This window comes from Rhinoderma darwinii (genome assembly GCF_050947455.1).
Source record: "Rhinoderma darwinii isolate aRhiDar2 chromosome 12 unlocalized genomic scaffold, aRhiDar2.hap1 SUPER_12_unloc_5, whole genome shotgun sequence".
Classification (NCBI taxonomy): domain Eukaryota; kingdom Metazoa; phylum Chordata; class Amphibia; order Anura; family Rhinodermatidae; genus Rhinoderma; species Rhinoderma darwinii.
In genome coordinates, this window is record NW_027461876.1 from 161,490 (window position 1) to 179,110 (window position 17,621).

Consider the following 17,621-nt stretch of genomic DNA (forward strand, 5'->3'; position numbering starts at 1 on the left):
AGAGGGTCAACCAGCCTGACGCTATTATGGTAGTGCCCCTCACCTCACCTCTTGAACCCCACCTCAAGTTGCCTGACCGGTTCTCAGGGGACCGGAGGACTTTTCTCTCCTTTCGGGAGAGTTGTAGGCTCTACTTTCGCTTAAAGCCTCACTCCTCAGGTTCTGAGAGCCAGCGGGTGGGTATAATTATGTCCCGGCTCCAGGAAGGGCCCCAAGAGTGGGCCTTCTCCTTGGCTCCTGATGCCCCTGAACTTTCCTCCGTTGATCGTTTCTTTTCTGCTCTCGGACTCATTTATGACGAGACTGACAGGACTGCCTTTGACGAGAGTCAGCTGGTGACCTTACGTCAGGGTAAGAGACCTGTTGAGGAGTATTGTGCTGACTTTAGGAAGTGGTGCGTAGCTTCTCGATGGAATGACCCTGCCTTAAGGTGCCAGTTTAGGTTGGGTCTGTCGAACGCCCTGAAAGACCTGCTAGTTAGCTATCCCTCTTCTGACTCCCTAGACCAGGTTATGGCTTTAGCGGTACGACTTGACCGACGTCTCGGAACGACAACTTGAACGTTTTTGTGTTTTCCCCTCTGACTCCCCCATGATGCCTCCCGAGGTCCCGTTGCTTCGCTCTTCCACCGAAGACTCGGAGGTACCTATGCAACTCGGGGCCTCCGTGTCCCCCCGACAACGTAGAGAGTTCCGCAGGAAGAATGGTATCTGCTTCTATTGTGGGGATGACAAGCATCAAGTGAATACCTGTCCTAGGCGTAAGAATAAGCAGCCGGAAAGACTTCCGCGCCTAAGTGATCATCGGGGAGGTCACTTGGGCGCACAGGTATTTCCCGTAAATATGAAACGTAATAAGATCTTGCTTCCCTTTCAGGTCTCTTTTGGTGGTAGGTCTGCTACCGGCAGTGCCTTCGTGGATTCAGGGTCTTCTGCTAATATCATGTCTGTGGAATTTCCTATGTCTCTAGCTATGCCTTTGATTGATTTGCCTAAACCTGTAACGGTAGTGGGTATCGACTCCACTCCTCTTGCTAATGGTTATTTTACTCAGCATACCCCTGTTTTTTAACTCCTTGTTGGCTCCATGCATTTGGAGCAGTGCTCTGTACTGTTGATGCAGGGATTATCGTCCGATTTGGTTTTAGGCCTTCCCTGGTTGCAGTTGCATAATCCCACGTTTGACTGGAACACTGGGGAGCTTACCAAATGGGGTAATGAATGCTTGACGTCATGTTTTTATGTTAATTCTATTTCTCCCCCTGAGGAGGTGAACACGCTACCTGAGTTTGTTCAGGACTTCGCTGATCTTTTCTGTAAGGAGGCCTCCGAAGTGTTACCTCCTCATAGAGAATACGATTGCGCTATCGAGTTGGTACCAGGAGCTAAGCTCCCTAAGGGCAGGATATTTAATCTTTCTTGTCTCGAACGTGAAGCCATGAGAGAGTATATCCAGGAATGCCTGGCCAAGGGTTACATTCGCACCTCTACTTCTCCGGTAGGTGCTGGCTTCTTCTTCGTAGGGAAGAAGGATGGTGGTCTTAGGCCATGCATTGACTACCGTAACTTCAATAAGGTGTAATGGCAGGAAGGAGGTAAAGGGAAAGTGAGCCCTAATCTACCCACCGCCCTGTCCCTGCCTACTTGCAACGACCCGCCCTAGGCGACGAGGTACAACTGGGCGGCGGTCCCTACGCTGGCTAAGTGCACAGGAAGACAAACAGGGAACACGCAAGGGAAGCGGCAGTAGCCACGGAACGCCACGAGGAAACGGGGCGGCGAACGAACAGTCAGGACCAGGACGAAGTGAGTACACCCGAGCGGGCACGGAGACAGAAGCAAGCCAGGGGCAAAGCAAAGCAGGTCAAGCAGAACTGCAGCAAGGCAGAAGCACGGCAGAAGCAGGCTGGAGCAAGCAGCAGTGGGGCCAGGAATCCAAAAGAATTACAAGCACTGAGGGAGAGCACAGGGCAGGTAATAAAGGGCAGGGGGCGGAGCTAACTCCGACAGACCAGGCTGCGATAGGCTCTCCCACTCCTGAGCCTGCCACCCTGGTTGGTGGGAGATGGTGTCAGTCGAACAGGTCTGGCCTCAGGTGTGGATTGATTAATCCCAGGAGTATAGCTAGATGAAGTACCTGGCAGATCCCTAACATAAGGTCACTGTAAGGAACCAGTATCCCCTTCCTTTGATTCCTGATCTCTTTAATCAGGTCCAGGGGGCCCAATGGTTCTCTAAGTTTGATCTACGGGGGGCGTATAACCTTATTCGCATCAAAGAGGGGGATGAATGGAAGACTGCGTTCAACACGCCCGAAGGTCATTTCGAATACCTCGTCATGCCCTTTGGGTTGTGTAATGCTCCCGCGGTCTTCCAGTATTTCATAAATGAGATTTTAAGAGATTACCTGGGGGTATTTCTTGTAGTGTACCTTGATGACATACTGGTGTTTTCCAAGGACTTGTCCTCCCACATTGAGCATGTCAGGAAGTTGCTCCAGGTCCTTCGGGAAAACAAACTGTTTGCGAAAACCGAAAAATGTGTGTTTGGGGTACAGGAGATACCATTTTTGGGTCAAATCCTAACTCCTCATGAATTCCGCATGGACTCCGCCAAGGTCCAGGCTGTGGCGGAATGGGTTCAGCCTGCCTCCCTGAAGGCGTTACAGTGTTTCTTGGGGTTCGCTAATTATTACAGGAGATTTATTGCTAACTTCTCGGTCATCGCTAAGCCTCTTACGGACCTCACTCGCAAAGGTGCTGATCTCCTCCACTGGCCTCCTGAGGCTGTCCAGGCTTTTGAGGTCCTTAAGAAGTGCTTTATCTCGGCCCGGTGCTGGTTCAGCCCAACCAAATGGAGCCATTTATCGTGGAGGTTGACGCATCCGAGGTGGGAGTGGGGGCTGTCTTGTCCCAGGGTACCAGGTCCCTCACCCATCTCCGTCCTTGTGCCTACTTCTCCAGGAAGTTTTCGCCCACTGAGAGTAACTATGACATTGGCAACCGCGAACTCTTAGCCATTAAATGGGCATTTGAAGAGTGGCGCCACTTCCTGGAGGGGGCTAGGCACCAGGTAACGGTCCTTACCGACCACAAGAATCTGGTTTTCCTAGAATCTGCCCGGAGGCTAAACCCGAGACAAGCTCGATGGGCGCTATTTTTTACCAGATTCAACTTTTTGGTTACCTATAGGGCTGGGTCTAAAAATATTAAGGCAGATGCACTGTCGCGTAGCTTCATGGCCAGCCCTCCTTCGGAGGAAGATCCTGCTTGTATTTTGCCTCCTGGTATAATCATTTCTTCTATTGATTCTGATTTAGTCTCTGAAATTGCGGCTGATCAAGGTTCAGCTCCCGGGAACCTTCCTGAGGACAAGCTGTTTGTTCCCCTGCAATTCCGGCTAAGGGTACTTAGGGAAAATTATGACTCCGCACTATCTGGTCATCCAGGCGTCCTGGGTACCAAACACCTCATTACCAGAAACTATTGGTGGCCTGGGTTACCTAAAGACATTAAGGCCTACGTCGCCGCTTGTGAGGTTTGTGCTAGGTCCAAGGCTCCCAGGTCCCGACCAGCGGGTTTACTACGTTCTTTGCCCATTCCCCAGAGACCTTGGACCCATATCTCCATGGATTTTATCACCGATTTGCCTCCGTCTCAAGGCAAGTCGGTGGTGTGGGTTGTAGTAGACCGCTTCAGTAAGATGTGCCACTTTGTGCCCCTCAAGAAACTACCCAATGCCAAGACGTTAGCTACCTTGTTTGTCAAACACATCCTGCGTCTCCATGGGGTCCCTGTCAATATTGTTTCGTACAGAGGGGTACAATTTGTTTCATTGTTTTGGAGAGATTTCTGTATGAAGTTGGGGATTGATCTGTCCTTCTCCTCTGCCTTCCATCCTGAAACTAATGTCCAAACCGAGAGGACTAATCAATCTCTAGAACAATATTTAAGGTGTTTTATCTCTGACTGTCAATATGATTGGGTCTCATTCATTCCCCTCACCGAATTTTCCCTTAATAACCGGGTCAGTAACTCGTCAGGGGTCTCCCCCTTTTTCTGTAATTTTGGGTTTAATCCACGGTTCTCCTCCGTTTCACGTGGTAGTTCCAACAATCTCGAGGTAGAGGTCGTTCATCGGGAACTGTGCACAGTCTGGGCCCAGGTTCAGAAGAACCTAGAGGCGTCCCAGAGCGTACAAAAAACTCAGGCTGATAGAAGACGTTCTGCTAATCCCTTGTTTATGGTCGGGGATCTGGTGTGGTTATCGTCTAGGAACTTGCGCCTTAAGGTCCCGTCCAAGAAGTTTGCTCCCCGGTTTATAGGGCCGTATAAGGTCATTGAAGCCCTCAACCCTGTCTCCTTCCGACTGGAGTTGCCCCCATCTTTTCGAATACACGACGTGTTTCATGCCTCCCTCCTTAAACGCTGCTCCCCATCCTTGGCTCCCTTGAGGAAACCTCCTGTTCCCGTTCTCACCCCTGAGGGGGTGGAATTCGAGGTGGCCAAGATTGTGGACAGCAAGATGGTCCAAGGCTCCCTCCAGTACCTGGTCCTGAGGAGAGGACTTGGGTACCTGCCCGGGATGTTCACGCTGGGGTATTGGTCAGGAAGTTCCACCTTCGTTTCCCCAATAAACCAGGTCCACTTAGAAAGGGTCCGGTGGCCCCTCATAAAAGGAGGGGGTACTGTAAAGGATCTGCCAGGCACAACTTCTGTGGATACGCCCATAGGTAATCAGTCTGCACCTGAGTCTATGTCTCTGAGACTGACTCCATCTTCTACCACTCAGGATGGCAGGCTTAGGAGTGGGAGAGCCTATCGCAGCCTGGCCAGACGGAGCTAGCTTCCGCCCTCTGTCTATTTATATCCTGCCTTTCCTGTTCCTCCTTTGCTTGTGATTCTTCTCGTGTGGTTTCCTGGCCTTGCTACAGCTCCTATCTATTTGATCCTGCTCCATACTGACCATGGCTTACTGACTACTCTCCTGCTCTGCGTTTTGTACCTCGTACACTCCTGGTTTGACTCGGCTCGTTCACCACTCTTGTTGCTCACGGTGTTGCTGTGGGCAACTGCCCCATTTCCCTTAGCTTTGTGTACCCTTGTCTGTTTGTCTCGTGCACTTACTGAGCGTAGGGACTGTCACCCAGTTGTACCCCGTCGCCTAGGGCGGGTTGTTGCAAGTAGGCAGGGACAGAGTGGCGGGTAGATTAGGGCTCACTTGTCCGTTTCCCTACCCCCATCATTACACCCCCATTACTTTATTTTTCTGATCTCAAATGCCAAGATACAATCCCTATGCACAATACATTAAACACGTCTTATATACCATCATGGTTCATAAAATGACACGAGTGAAAAAACCGCCAAATCTGCAAAGGTCAAGGTGCGTTCGTGACGTCACACCCGGCTTTTTACCTCTGGAACCAATCACAACATGGATCAGTGAAAAGTTATACATGTTCGGTATAGCACTCATACACAGTAAGTTTATTACAAAGGAAAAGATAAAAGATATTTATAAAATAATGTCGACATATGAGTAATCAGAAACAAAATGAAAATAAAAACATGCCAAAATAAAAGGATAAAAAAGCACAATACGTGGAAGTTAAAAATACTGAGCTACAAACCAGTAGGTTGTTAGGTAGCAAACGAAGGACGCCGGGACGCGAACTTGGTAACCAGGACAACCTGGCCGAGAACATTGCTACAGAGCATACGAGGATATGTTTTTGCTGTGGAAACTATGTAAGAATTAGATCTTTATTAAGAATATGTGTGCAATGTACTGTACTTTATTGCCTAGATGGTTTGTTCGGGATTTTATGTGACTCTAAACAGAAGTGTTGCCAGGCAACTGAAAAAACAAAGAGGACGGGAACAGAGAACGAACTTTTCAGCACTCGCTATGAATAGACCAAAGAAGACCGCTTCGGGACAGGTCTGTAAAACATATGTATAATATAAATATATATTATACAATATTCTTAGAACAAATCTAGTTTGCAGTGTTCAGTGCTGTTGTGATTAGAAAGGGAAAACATTGTTATGTATTGCCATGGGGTGCATAGCGTATTTGTCGGCAAAGCGTAATATTGTATCAGCAGAATAGACACTTTACATAAAATGATTTATAAGAGAACGTGGTAAGCGGCATAAAAGGATCAGAAGGATCGGGCACTACATATACTACGTTAGGATTAACAGAAAATAGTTATATATAATGATTGGAGGTCGCAACCTGATGGACCTAATAAATACAAGGAAAAAATGCAAAAATGGACTCTAAACAGAAGTGTTGCCAGGCAACTGAAAAAACAAAGAGGACGGGAACAGAGAACGAACTTTTCAGCACTCGCTATGAATGGACCAAAGAAGACCGCTTCGGGACAGGTTTGTTAAACATATGTATAATATAATTATATATTATACATTACGTATATAATATTCTTAGAACAAATCTAGTTTGCAGTGTTCAGTGCTGTTGTGATTAGAAAGGGAAAACACTGTTATGTATTGCCATGGGGTACACAGCGTATTTGTCGGCAAAGCGTAATATTGTATCAGCAGAATAGACACTTTACATAAGATGATTTATAAGAGATGTATGTAAAACAGTACGTGGTAAGCGGCATAAAAGGATCAGAAGGATCGGGCACTACAAATACTACGTTAGGATTAACAGAAAATAGTTATATGTACAATGATTGGAGGTCGCAACCTGATGGACCTAATAAATACAAGGAAAAAATGCAAAAAGGGAAGTAAATGGATATGAAAAGTCATGCGCATTTATTAATTATTTCTTATTGTGTAATAATGAGAATTATATGATATTGGGTAGTTCTTTGCATTTGGAAAAAATAAATTAGTCAAGTGTTGATTCAGAGATATCATTCAAGCCCCCTGGGTATAAAGTCTGTAATTTGAAAATCCAATAGTTTTCCCTCTGTTTAAGTTTAGTGTATCTATTGGGGACATCGTGTTGTATTTCTTCGATGGGTGTAACTGTGATTTGTTTAAATTGGCACTTGTGTACATAAGTGAAATGTCGGGACACACTGTGCTTCAGAAAGCCTGTGTTCACATTGAACCTATGTTTATTAATTCTCGATCTCAGATGTTGTGTGGTACGACCAATGTATTGGAGTTGACATGTATACTCCATTAGGTAGATAACGTAGGAACTACTACAACTTAGGGATGACTTAATTGGGAAGGTTTCTTTTGTAACAGTTGATGTGTATGTATATTTTTTGTTGCTGATGCTATTGCAGCATAAACAGCGTGGGTGGCCACATTTGTATGAACCATTGGGTCTGGATAAAAACGTAGTAGTTGGTGATATTTTAGGTTTTCGGATTCTGCTAGGGGCCAGAATATTTCTCAGAGTTAGGGAACGACGAAAGGTGATGTTCGGATGGGAGGGTATCACATCCTTAAGGTAAGGGTCGTTTTTTAAAATGTGCCATGTTTTTTCAAAATTGCTCTGACGGTCTTATTCCCTTGGTTGTAAGTGGTTATAAAGTTGGTGTGGTATTTATTTTGTTCTAGTTTTTTCTTCTGTACCTGGTTTAGACAAGAGTTTTGGGTTAATTCCGATGCTTTGGATCTAGCATCTTGGATTAGTTTTAAAGGAAAATTCTTCTCTCTGAATCTTTTTTCTAAAATGTTGCACTCAAATTTAAAATTTGCGTTAGTACTGCAATTTTTTCGGACTCTTCTAAATTGGCCGAAAGGCACATTTGTTAGCCAAGGGCGATAGTGGGCACTTCTAAAATCAATATAGCTATTTACATCGACGGATTTAAAGTGGGTTTTTGTGACAAAATGTTTACTCTTGGTGTCATAGCTAATGGTTAGGTCAAGAAAGTCAATAGAGATTTCGGAAAAAGTGTGAGTGAAGGAGATGTCATAGGTATTGGTATTTAAATGCCTGATAAAATTAGAAGCTTCGTTTTCTGTTCCTGTCCATACGAAAAACAGGTCATCAATATACCTCCTATATAAGAGAATGTTGTTTTTAAATGAATGGTCCCCAAAAATATGTTCCTCTTCGAATGCCCCCATGTACAGGTTTGCATAGGCTGGTGCGAATCTCGAGCCCATCGCACAACCTCTTGTCTGATTATAAAAGGTATGATTGAAGGTGAATGAATTGTGATGAAGAATAAAGTCAATACAATTAGTCAGAAAGGAAACTTGGTTGTCAGGGATTAAGGTGTTAGATGATAAAAATGATCTCGTTACCTGCATACCTTTTATATGTGGGATATTACTATACAGAGCGGTCACGTCAGCAGTTAGAAAAAATATGTGTGATGTAGTCTTATCAATTTTAAGATTAAATAAATCTTTTATTAACTGGGTGGAATCTTTGAGATAGGAGGGTAACTTGAGTACAAAAGGTTGCAGGTGTAAATCTACGAAGTGGGAAAGATTGCTGGTTAATGAGCCAATGCCTGATATGATGGGGCGTCCTGGGGGGTCTATGAGTGTTTTATGTATTTTTGGAAGGTGATAAATAAAGGGTATATTTGGGAAAGGTACATGTAGGAAACGTTTTTCTTTTTTGGTGAGAAGACCTTCATGGAAAGCCTTCTCCATCATAGATGTATATTCATATATATGGGTAGGAAGGGGATTAGATGCTAATTTGCAATAGAAAGTTTTATCATTTAAAATCCTCGTTGTTTCTTCCAGATATTTGTCCGTATTCTGGATAACTATGCCACCCCCTTTATCGGCAGGACGAATGACAATGTCACCGTTATTCTGAAGAGATTTTATGGCCCTTCTTTCATACTGGGTCAAATTATCCTTATAGGGGTAAGGGTTCTCTAAAGTCCTAAATTCATTATTCACGAGTGTCGAGAAGGTTTCAATGAGGGGGCCTTGATGATGGACAGGATAGAAATCTGATTTCACAAAAACTTCAACTGGGATGGCCTTAGTATTTATATCAGGTGTATGCGGGTCCTCGATTGCAACTAATGATGTGTTAGGTTTCTGTAACGCAAAATGTCTAATTAAAGTGAGTTTTCTGATGAAACGGTTGAGGTCCATAAATAAATCAAAATCATTAGATGGGGAGGTTGGGCAGAATGACAATCCTTTATTAAGTAAATTCGTCTCATGAATGTTTAATAGGTAAGATGACAAATTAAATATTTTTACTGTTTTACTCGATTCTTCTTTGGGTTCAATCTCAGGCTGTTGCTTATTATATTTTTTGCCTCCTCTCCGTCCTCTGTGTCTGTATTTAATTTTCTTTTTATTGAAATTTTCTGGATTTTCGGAAAAAAATTTGTGATGGTTTGGGCTTTGGGGCTCATTAGGAATGGTAATAAAATGTCGTTGCTGCTGACTGTTGGGGTTAAAGGGGGTCTGGTCAGTTGTGAGGGAAGTCCTAAAAAAGAGGTTGCTGCGTAGGTGGTATCTAGCGAGGATGTGACTAAATCTATTTTGGAATGGTTATCATTGAGTTGTAACGATGTGGAGGGGCCCATGGGTGGACTCTCCTGGGTGCCAAGAATGGAAGACTGGGGAGTGCTGTGTACAGATAATTGTAGTAAAGATATCAGACTATCTTCTATGGAGTCATTAAGTAAGGAAGAAGGGGAATTGATTACAATTGGGACTTCCATTGGTTCAGATATAGAAAAAAACTTGGAGAGATGCAGATCTAAGTCAGAAGCTCTGAAGGCATTCACAGGTACTTCAGTAATTGTTTTACTGGGTACAAAATTTGTTTGGGAAGCATTGATAGCTTGATTAAGGTGGTGGATACAAGGTTGCCCTGCTGCTGTGGGGTTACGTGCAAGGTGTTTCTCAGCCAGATTAGTTTCGGGTGTTCTGGTTAGGGGGCTATCAATGATAGATCCATGATGGAATCTTGAACTATTTTTGAAAGACCTACTGAAAGTATTAACTTCGGCATGGGGGGCACGGGTGTTCGAGGGGGCCCTAAACCTTGAGTGGACATCTAGTGGTGCTGCATACGTTTTGTATGGAGAATTGTATACGGTTGTAACTTTATCTAATTTGGGAATGTGTGGTAGGGATGGTTTCCAGGCATCTAAATCATTAAGGGTATAATCATTACGATCCCTTTTCAATTTACTGATCTTTTTTAGAATGATGTCTTTTTCATATACATTCAGTCTATTACTAGTAGAAGTTTCTAATTTCTGGAAATCATGATGATCAACGAATTTAAGGAGTTTCTCTTTGATTGAAGAGATTTCAGTTTTTAGGGTCTCACTGAGTGTGTTACGTTTTTTCAGTAACCTATCCAGGAGGCCTAAATGGCACTGATCCAAAAAGGACTTCAAATCAGCGCTGAAAAGCATGTCTGTGGGGTATGGGTTAGTGAAGGAAAACCTAAGACCCCTCGGGGAGATATTTTCGTTAATATACAATTGTAGGAAAAGGCAGTCTATGCTCTGTAAAGCTTCCTTTTTGAGGGTGTCCTCCAATGTCAGATACAAATCCGTCATTAGTTTGGTTTGTTCAGGGGTAACAGCGTTACTCACTGTAGGAGGTAAGACCGTTGTAGAATCCGATCCAATAAGCTGCATAATCAGGCTTTCTCGCAGGACATTCCGTTCATCAGTAAAATCCAGCATCACGAGCGTTGATTGTAGGGATGTTGTTGAGTCAGAGGAGAAGAGATCCACAGGGATGGTACAACAAAGTTAATTCACGGAGATAGTTCAACAAGGTAAATCACGGGGATGGTTCAGCAAAGATAATTCACGGGGATGGTTCAGCAAAGATGAGGGGTGGATCTGTACACGCGGCTGCCAGTGCAGGAGAACCTAAGGACCGGTGATCTCAAAGGAGGTGAGGCCCCAGGGAACCGATCCAAGTCTCCTGTCCGCGGAGTGCTGATTCCAAAGGAGAGGATTGCACACCGACCTAAAATTGGGATAAAAAGAGAAAAACCACGGCGCCACCTTGCGCAGATCAGTCGGTAAAGGTGAGACAATGATGCCGTATTACAGGTATTATGCTCACCTAAGTAAAGAGTTTAACAGGCATGTAAGAAAACCACAGTGCTGCTGCCAGATCCGATTCGGCATCCAATAGGGACCGCTTTAGGAGGAGAGTTTGTGCAGGAGAAAAGAGGATCATTCCAAGGGCGCTGCTGTGTGGTGATAAAGATATGATCGAAGTACGGAGATAATCGTAATAAAAGGAGTTTATTCGAATGAGTGGCTACGCGTTTCGACGATGAACAATCGTCTTCATCAGGCCATATGCACAATACATTAAACACGTCTTATATACCATCATGGTTCATAAAATGACACGAGTGAAAAAACCGCCAAATCTGCAAAGGTCAAGGTGCGTTCGTGACGTCACACCCGGCTTTTTACCTCTGGAACCAATCACAACATGGATCAGTGAAAAGTTATACATGTTCGGTATAGCACTCATACACAGTAAGTTTATTACAAAGGAAAAGATAAAAGATATTTATAAAATAATGTCGACAGCCTGAGATTGAACCCAAAGAAGAATCGAGTAAAACAGTAAAAATATTTAATTTGTCATCTTACCTATTAAACATTCATGAGACGAATTTACTTAATAAAGGATTGTCATTCTGCCCAACCTCCCCATCTAATGATTTTGATTTAATTATGGACCTCAACCGTTTCATCAGAAAACTCACTTTAATTAGACATTTTGCGTTACAGAAACCTAACACATCATTAGTTGCAATCGAGGACCCGCATACACCTGATATAAATACTAAGGCCATCCCAGTTGAAGTTTTTGTGAAATCAGATTTCTATCCTGTCCATCATCAAGGCCCCCTCATTGAAACCTTCTCGACACTCGTGAATAATGAATTTAGGACTTTAGAGAACCCTTACCCCTATAAGGATAATTTGACCCAGTATGAAAGAAGGGCCATAAAATCTCTTCAGAATAACGGTGACATTGTCATTCGTCCTGCCGATAAAGGGGGTGGCATAGTTATCCAGAATACGGACAAATATCTGGAAGAAACAACGAGGATTTTAAATGATAAAACTTTCTATTGCAAATTAGCATCTAATCCCCTTCCTACCCATATATATGAATATACATCTATGATGGAGAAGGCTTTCCATGAAGGTCTTCTCACCAAAAAAGAAAAACGTTTCCTACATGTACCTTTCCCAAATATACCCTTTATTTATCACCTTCCAAAAATACATAAAACACTCATAGACCCCCCAGGACGCCCCATCATATCAGGCATTGGCTCATTAACCAGCAATCTTTCCCACTTCGTAGATTTACACCTGCAACCTTTTGTACTCAAGTTACCCTCCTATCTCAAAGATTCCACCCAGTTAATAAAAGATTTATTTAATCTTAAAATTGATAAGACTACATCACACATATTTTTTCTAACTGCTGACGTGACCGCTCTGTATAGTAATATCCCACATATAAAAGGTATGCAGGTAACGAGATCATTTTTATCATCTAACACCTTAATCCCTGACAACCAAGTTTCCTTTCTGACTAATTGTATTGACTTTATTCTTCATCACAATTCATTCACCTTCAATCATACCTTTTATAATCAGACAAGAGGTTGTGCGATGGGCTCGAGATTCGCACCAGCCTATGCAAACCTGTACATGGGGGCATTCGAAGAGGAACATATTTTTGGGGACCATTCATTTAAAAACAACATTCTCTTATATAGGAGGTATATTGATGACCTGTTTTTCGTATGGACAGGAACAGAAAACGAAGCTTCTAATTTTATCAGGCATTTAAATACCAATACCTATGACATCTCCTTCACTCACACTTTTTCCGAAATCTCTATTGACTTTCTTGACCTAACCATTAGCTATGACACCAAGAGTAAACATTTTGTCACAAAAACCCACTTTAAATCCGTCGATGTAAATAGCTATATTGATTTTAGAAGTGCCCACTATCGCCCTTGGCTAACAAATGTGCCTTTCGGCCAATTTAGAAGAGTCCGAAAAAATTGCAGTACTAACGCAAATTTTAAATTTGAGTGCAACATTTTAGAAAAAAGATTCAGAGAGAAGAATTTTCCTTTAAAACTAATCCAAGATGCTAGATCCAAAGCATCGGAATTAACCCAAAACTCTTGTCTAAACCAGGTACAGAAGAAAAAACTAGAACAAAATAAATACCACACCAACTTTATAACCACTTACAACCAAGGGAATAAGACCGTCAGAGCAATTTTGAAAAAACATGGCACATTTTAAAAAACGACCCTTACCTTAAGGATGTGATACCCTCCCATCCGAACATCACCTTTCGTCGTTCCCTAACTCTGAGAAATATTCTGGCCCCTAGCAGAATCCGAAAACCTAAAATATCACCAACTACTACGTTTTTATCCAGACCCAATGGTTCATACAAATGTGGCCACCCACGCTGTTTATGCTGCAATAGCATCAGCAACAAAAAATATACATACACATCAACTGTTACAAAAGAAACCTTCCCAATTAAGTCATCCCTAAGTTGTAGTAGTTCCTACGTTATCTACCTAATGGAGTATACATGTCAACTCCAATACATTGGTCGTACCACACAACATCTGAGATCGAGAATTAATAAACATAGGTTCAATGTGAACACAGGCTTTCTGAAGCACAGTGTGTCCCGACATTTCACTTATGTACACAAGTGCCAATTTAAACAAATCACAGTTACACCCATCGAAGAAATACAACACGATGTCCCCAATAGATACACTAAACTTAAACAGAGGGAAAACTATTGGATTTTCAAATTACAGACTTTATACCCAGGGGGCTTGAATGATATCTCTGAATCAACACTTGACTAATTTATTTTTTCCAAATGCAAAGAACTACCCAATATCATATAATTCTCATTATTACACAATAAGAAATAATTAATAAATGCGCATGACTTTTCATATCCATTTACTTCCCTTTTTGCATTTTTTCCTTGTATTTATTAGGTCCATCAGGTTGCGACCTCCAATCATTGTACATATAACTATTTTCTGTTAATCCTAACGTAGTATTTGTAGTGCCCGATCCTTCTGATCCTTTTATGCCGCTTACCACGTACTGTTTTACATACATCTCTTATAAATCATCTTATGTAAAGTGTCTATTCTGCTGATACAATATTACGCTTTGCCGACAAATACGCTGTGTACCCCATGGCAATACATAACAGTGTTTTCCCTTTCTAATCACAACAGCACTGAACACTGCAAACTAGATTTGTTCTAAGAATATTATATACGTAATGTATAATATATAATTATATTATACATATGTTTAACAAACCTGTCCCGAAGCGGTCTTCTTTGGTCCATTCATAGCGAGTGCTGAAAAGTTCGTTCTCTGTTCCCGTCCTCTTTGTTTTTTCAGTTGCCTGGCAACACTTCTGTTTAGAGTCCATTTTTGCATTTTTTCCTTGTATTTATTAGGTCCATCAGGTTGCGACCTCCAATCATTATATATAACTATTTTCTGTTAATCCTAACGTAGTATATGTAGTGCCCGATCCTTCTGATCCTTTTATGCCGCTTACCACGTTCTCTTATAAATCATTTTATGTAAAGTGTCTATTCTGCTGATACAATACTACGTTTTGCCGACAAATACGCTATGCACCCCATGGCAATACATAACAATGTTTTCCCTTTCTAATCACAACAGCACTGAACACTGCAAACTAGATTTGTTCTAAGAATATTGTATAATATATATTTATATTATACATATGTTTTACAGACCTGTCCCGAAGCGGTCTTCTTTGGTCTATTCATAGCGAGTGCTGAAAAGTTCGTTCTCTGTTCCCGTCCTCTTTGTTTTTTCAGTTGCCTGGCAACACTTCTGTTTAGAGTCACATAAAATCCCGAACAAACCATCTAGGCAATAAAGTACAGTACATTGCACACATATTCTTAATAAAGATCTAATTCTTACATAGTTTCCACAGCAAAAACATATCCTCGTATGCTCTGTAGCAATGTTCTCGGCCAGGTTGTCCTGGTTACCAAGTTCGCGTCCCGGCGTCCTTCGTTTGCTACCTAACAACCTACTGGTTTGTAGCTCAGTATTTTTAACTTCCACGTATTGTGCTTTTTTATCCTTTTATTTTGGCATGTTTTTATTTTCATTTTGTTTCTGATTACTCATATGTCGACATTATTTTATAAATATCTTTTATCTTTTCCTTTGTAATAAACTTACTGTGTATGAGTGCTATACCGAACATGTATAACTTTTCACTGATCCATGTTGTGATTGGTTCCAGAGGTAAAAAGCCGGGTGTGACGTCACGAACGCACCTTGACCTTTGCAGATTTGGCGGTTTTTTCACTCGTGTCATTTTATGAACCATGATGGTATATAAGACGTGTTTAATGTATTGTGCATATGGCCTGATGAAGACGATTGTTCATCGTCGAAACGCGTAGCCACTCATTCGAATAAACTCCTTTTATTACGATTATCTCCGTACTTCGATCATATCTTTATCACCACACAGCAGCGCCCTTGGAATGATCCTCTTTTCTCCTGCACAAACTCTCCTCCTAAAGCGGTCCCTATTGGATGCCGAATCGGATCTGGCAGCAGCACTGTGGTTTTCTTACATGCCTGTTAAACTCTTTACTTAGGTGAGCATAATACCTGTAATACGGCATCATTGTCTCACCTTTACCGACTGATCTGCGCAAGGTGGCGCCGTGGTTTTTCTCTTTTTATCCCAAGATACAATCCCGTTAGTAAGCCCTAAATATACACCTCCTGCAATGAGCCATAATACAATTGTGGGGATCAGACCTTAACCACTTCCTGCCGCAGCCATTTTGAATTTTTTTATTTTTGTTCTTTCCTCCTCACCTTCCAAAAGCCACAACTTTTTTATTTTTCTGTTGATATATCCATATGAGGGCTAGATTTTTGCAGGACGAGTTGTAGTTTTTCATGGCACCATTTATTGTACTAATGAAATGGGAAACTGAATGAACTTACTTTGTGGGGTGAAATAGGAAAAAAACAGATTTCTCCATTGTTTTTTGGGTTTAGTTTTTATGGAGATCACCGCGCGGTTTTGTTTCGCCATCATCTGAGAGCCATACGTTTTGTTTTCTTTCCGTCGCTGCAGCCGTGTGACGGCTTGTTTTTTTGTGGCACGAGCTGTCGTTTTTATTGGTTCATGAGACTTTTTGATCATCTTTTATTCCATTGTTTGTGGGAGATGAGATGACCGAAAAACAGTGATTCTGCCCTCGACATTTTTTGTTTGTTTTAATGCATTCACCATGTGGGTTAAATAATTTTATATTGTTATAGCTCTGACTTTTATGGACGTGGCAATACAAGTTATGTTAATTTACTTTTTTTACATTGCTTTTTTTAAAACTTTTAATATTTTAACTTTATATATATATATATATATATATATATATATATATATATATATATATATATATATATATATATATATATATATATATATATATATATATATATATGTATATATAAACTTAATTTAACTATATTTTACTTTCTTTACTTGCACTCTAGGGGACTTAAACCAGCAATCATTGGATCGCTTGCAGGATATACTAATGTATTGCAGTATATCATGTTCTTTACCTGCTCTTATTAAGCCTTGCCAGGGGTGCTAAGATGGCAGACCTGAGGGCCTACATTAGTCCTCCAAGCTGCAATGACAACCATCGGCACTCCGCAATCGCAGGGGGGCAATGGGCCGTCAGAGATGGCCACCCCCATCTTTCTAATGGCTTAGTTACCGCAGTTACTATTGACCTCAGCATCTAAGGGGTTAAACGAGTGGGATCGTAGTAATCTATGATTTCGCTCGTCGCAGTGAACTGTCAGTTGTAACATACAACCAACACCAGCAAATTATGGAGTGAGCTCAGTCCGTGACCACACTCAATACTTCCCTCCTGGCCTACACCGTATATATACACCTTGGTTATAGTGGAAGGGGCTAGGCAGCATTGAAGCGTTATGCTGCTATAAAGCAGATCTTCCCTTACAAAAACTAATGACGTTTTGGCAACCAAAGGTGCCCCCCTCAGCATCAGAGCCCCATAGCAGCTTCTATGGCTACTAGGGCTATAGTTATGTCCATGTACAGGGGGAAGATTTGACAGTAACACTACAGGTGATGTATTATCACAGTATACATCTAGTATTAGGATAAAATAGAATGACGTACCAGTCCCCAGACATTAGTAGATACGGGTCACTAAGCAAATCATGGTGGTTCCAAGTACCAGGCTCAGGACCAACACCTAGAAGAGGAGGAGAGAGTATAAGGAGGTTAAAACGTGGCCAGGTGCGGTGGATTCACTGCTTGTACACAATGCATCTTAAAGGGGTTATGCGGGGACTAAAAATTATTAGCAGTGTTCTCACTGCATTATGTGATGTCACGGTTTGTGGGTATGTGGACCCACCAGGCCGCACCACCATAGCAGCGAGGCAGCTGGCCAAACAACAGGGAACCCCAGAAATACAAAGTCCCGCACAAGGGTACCAGGATAGACAGTGGCCGCAGCTCTGGTACGGATGGAGGTAGGTAACACAGGACGTGGCGG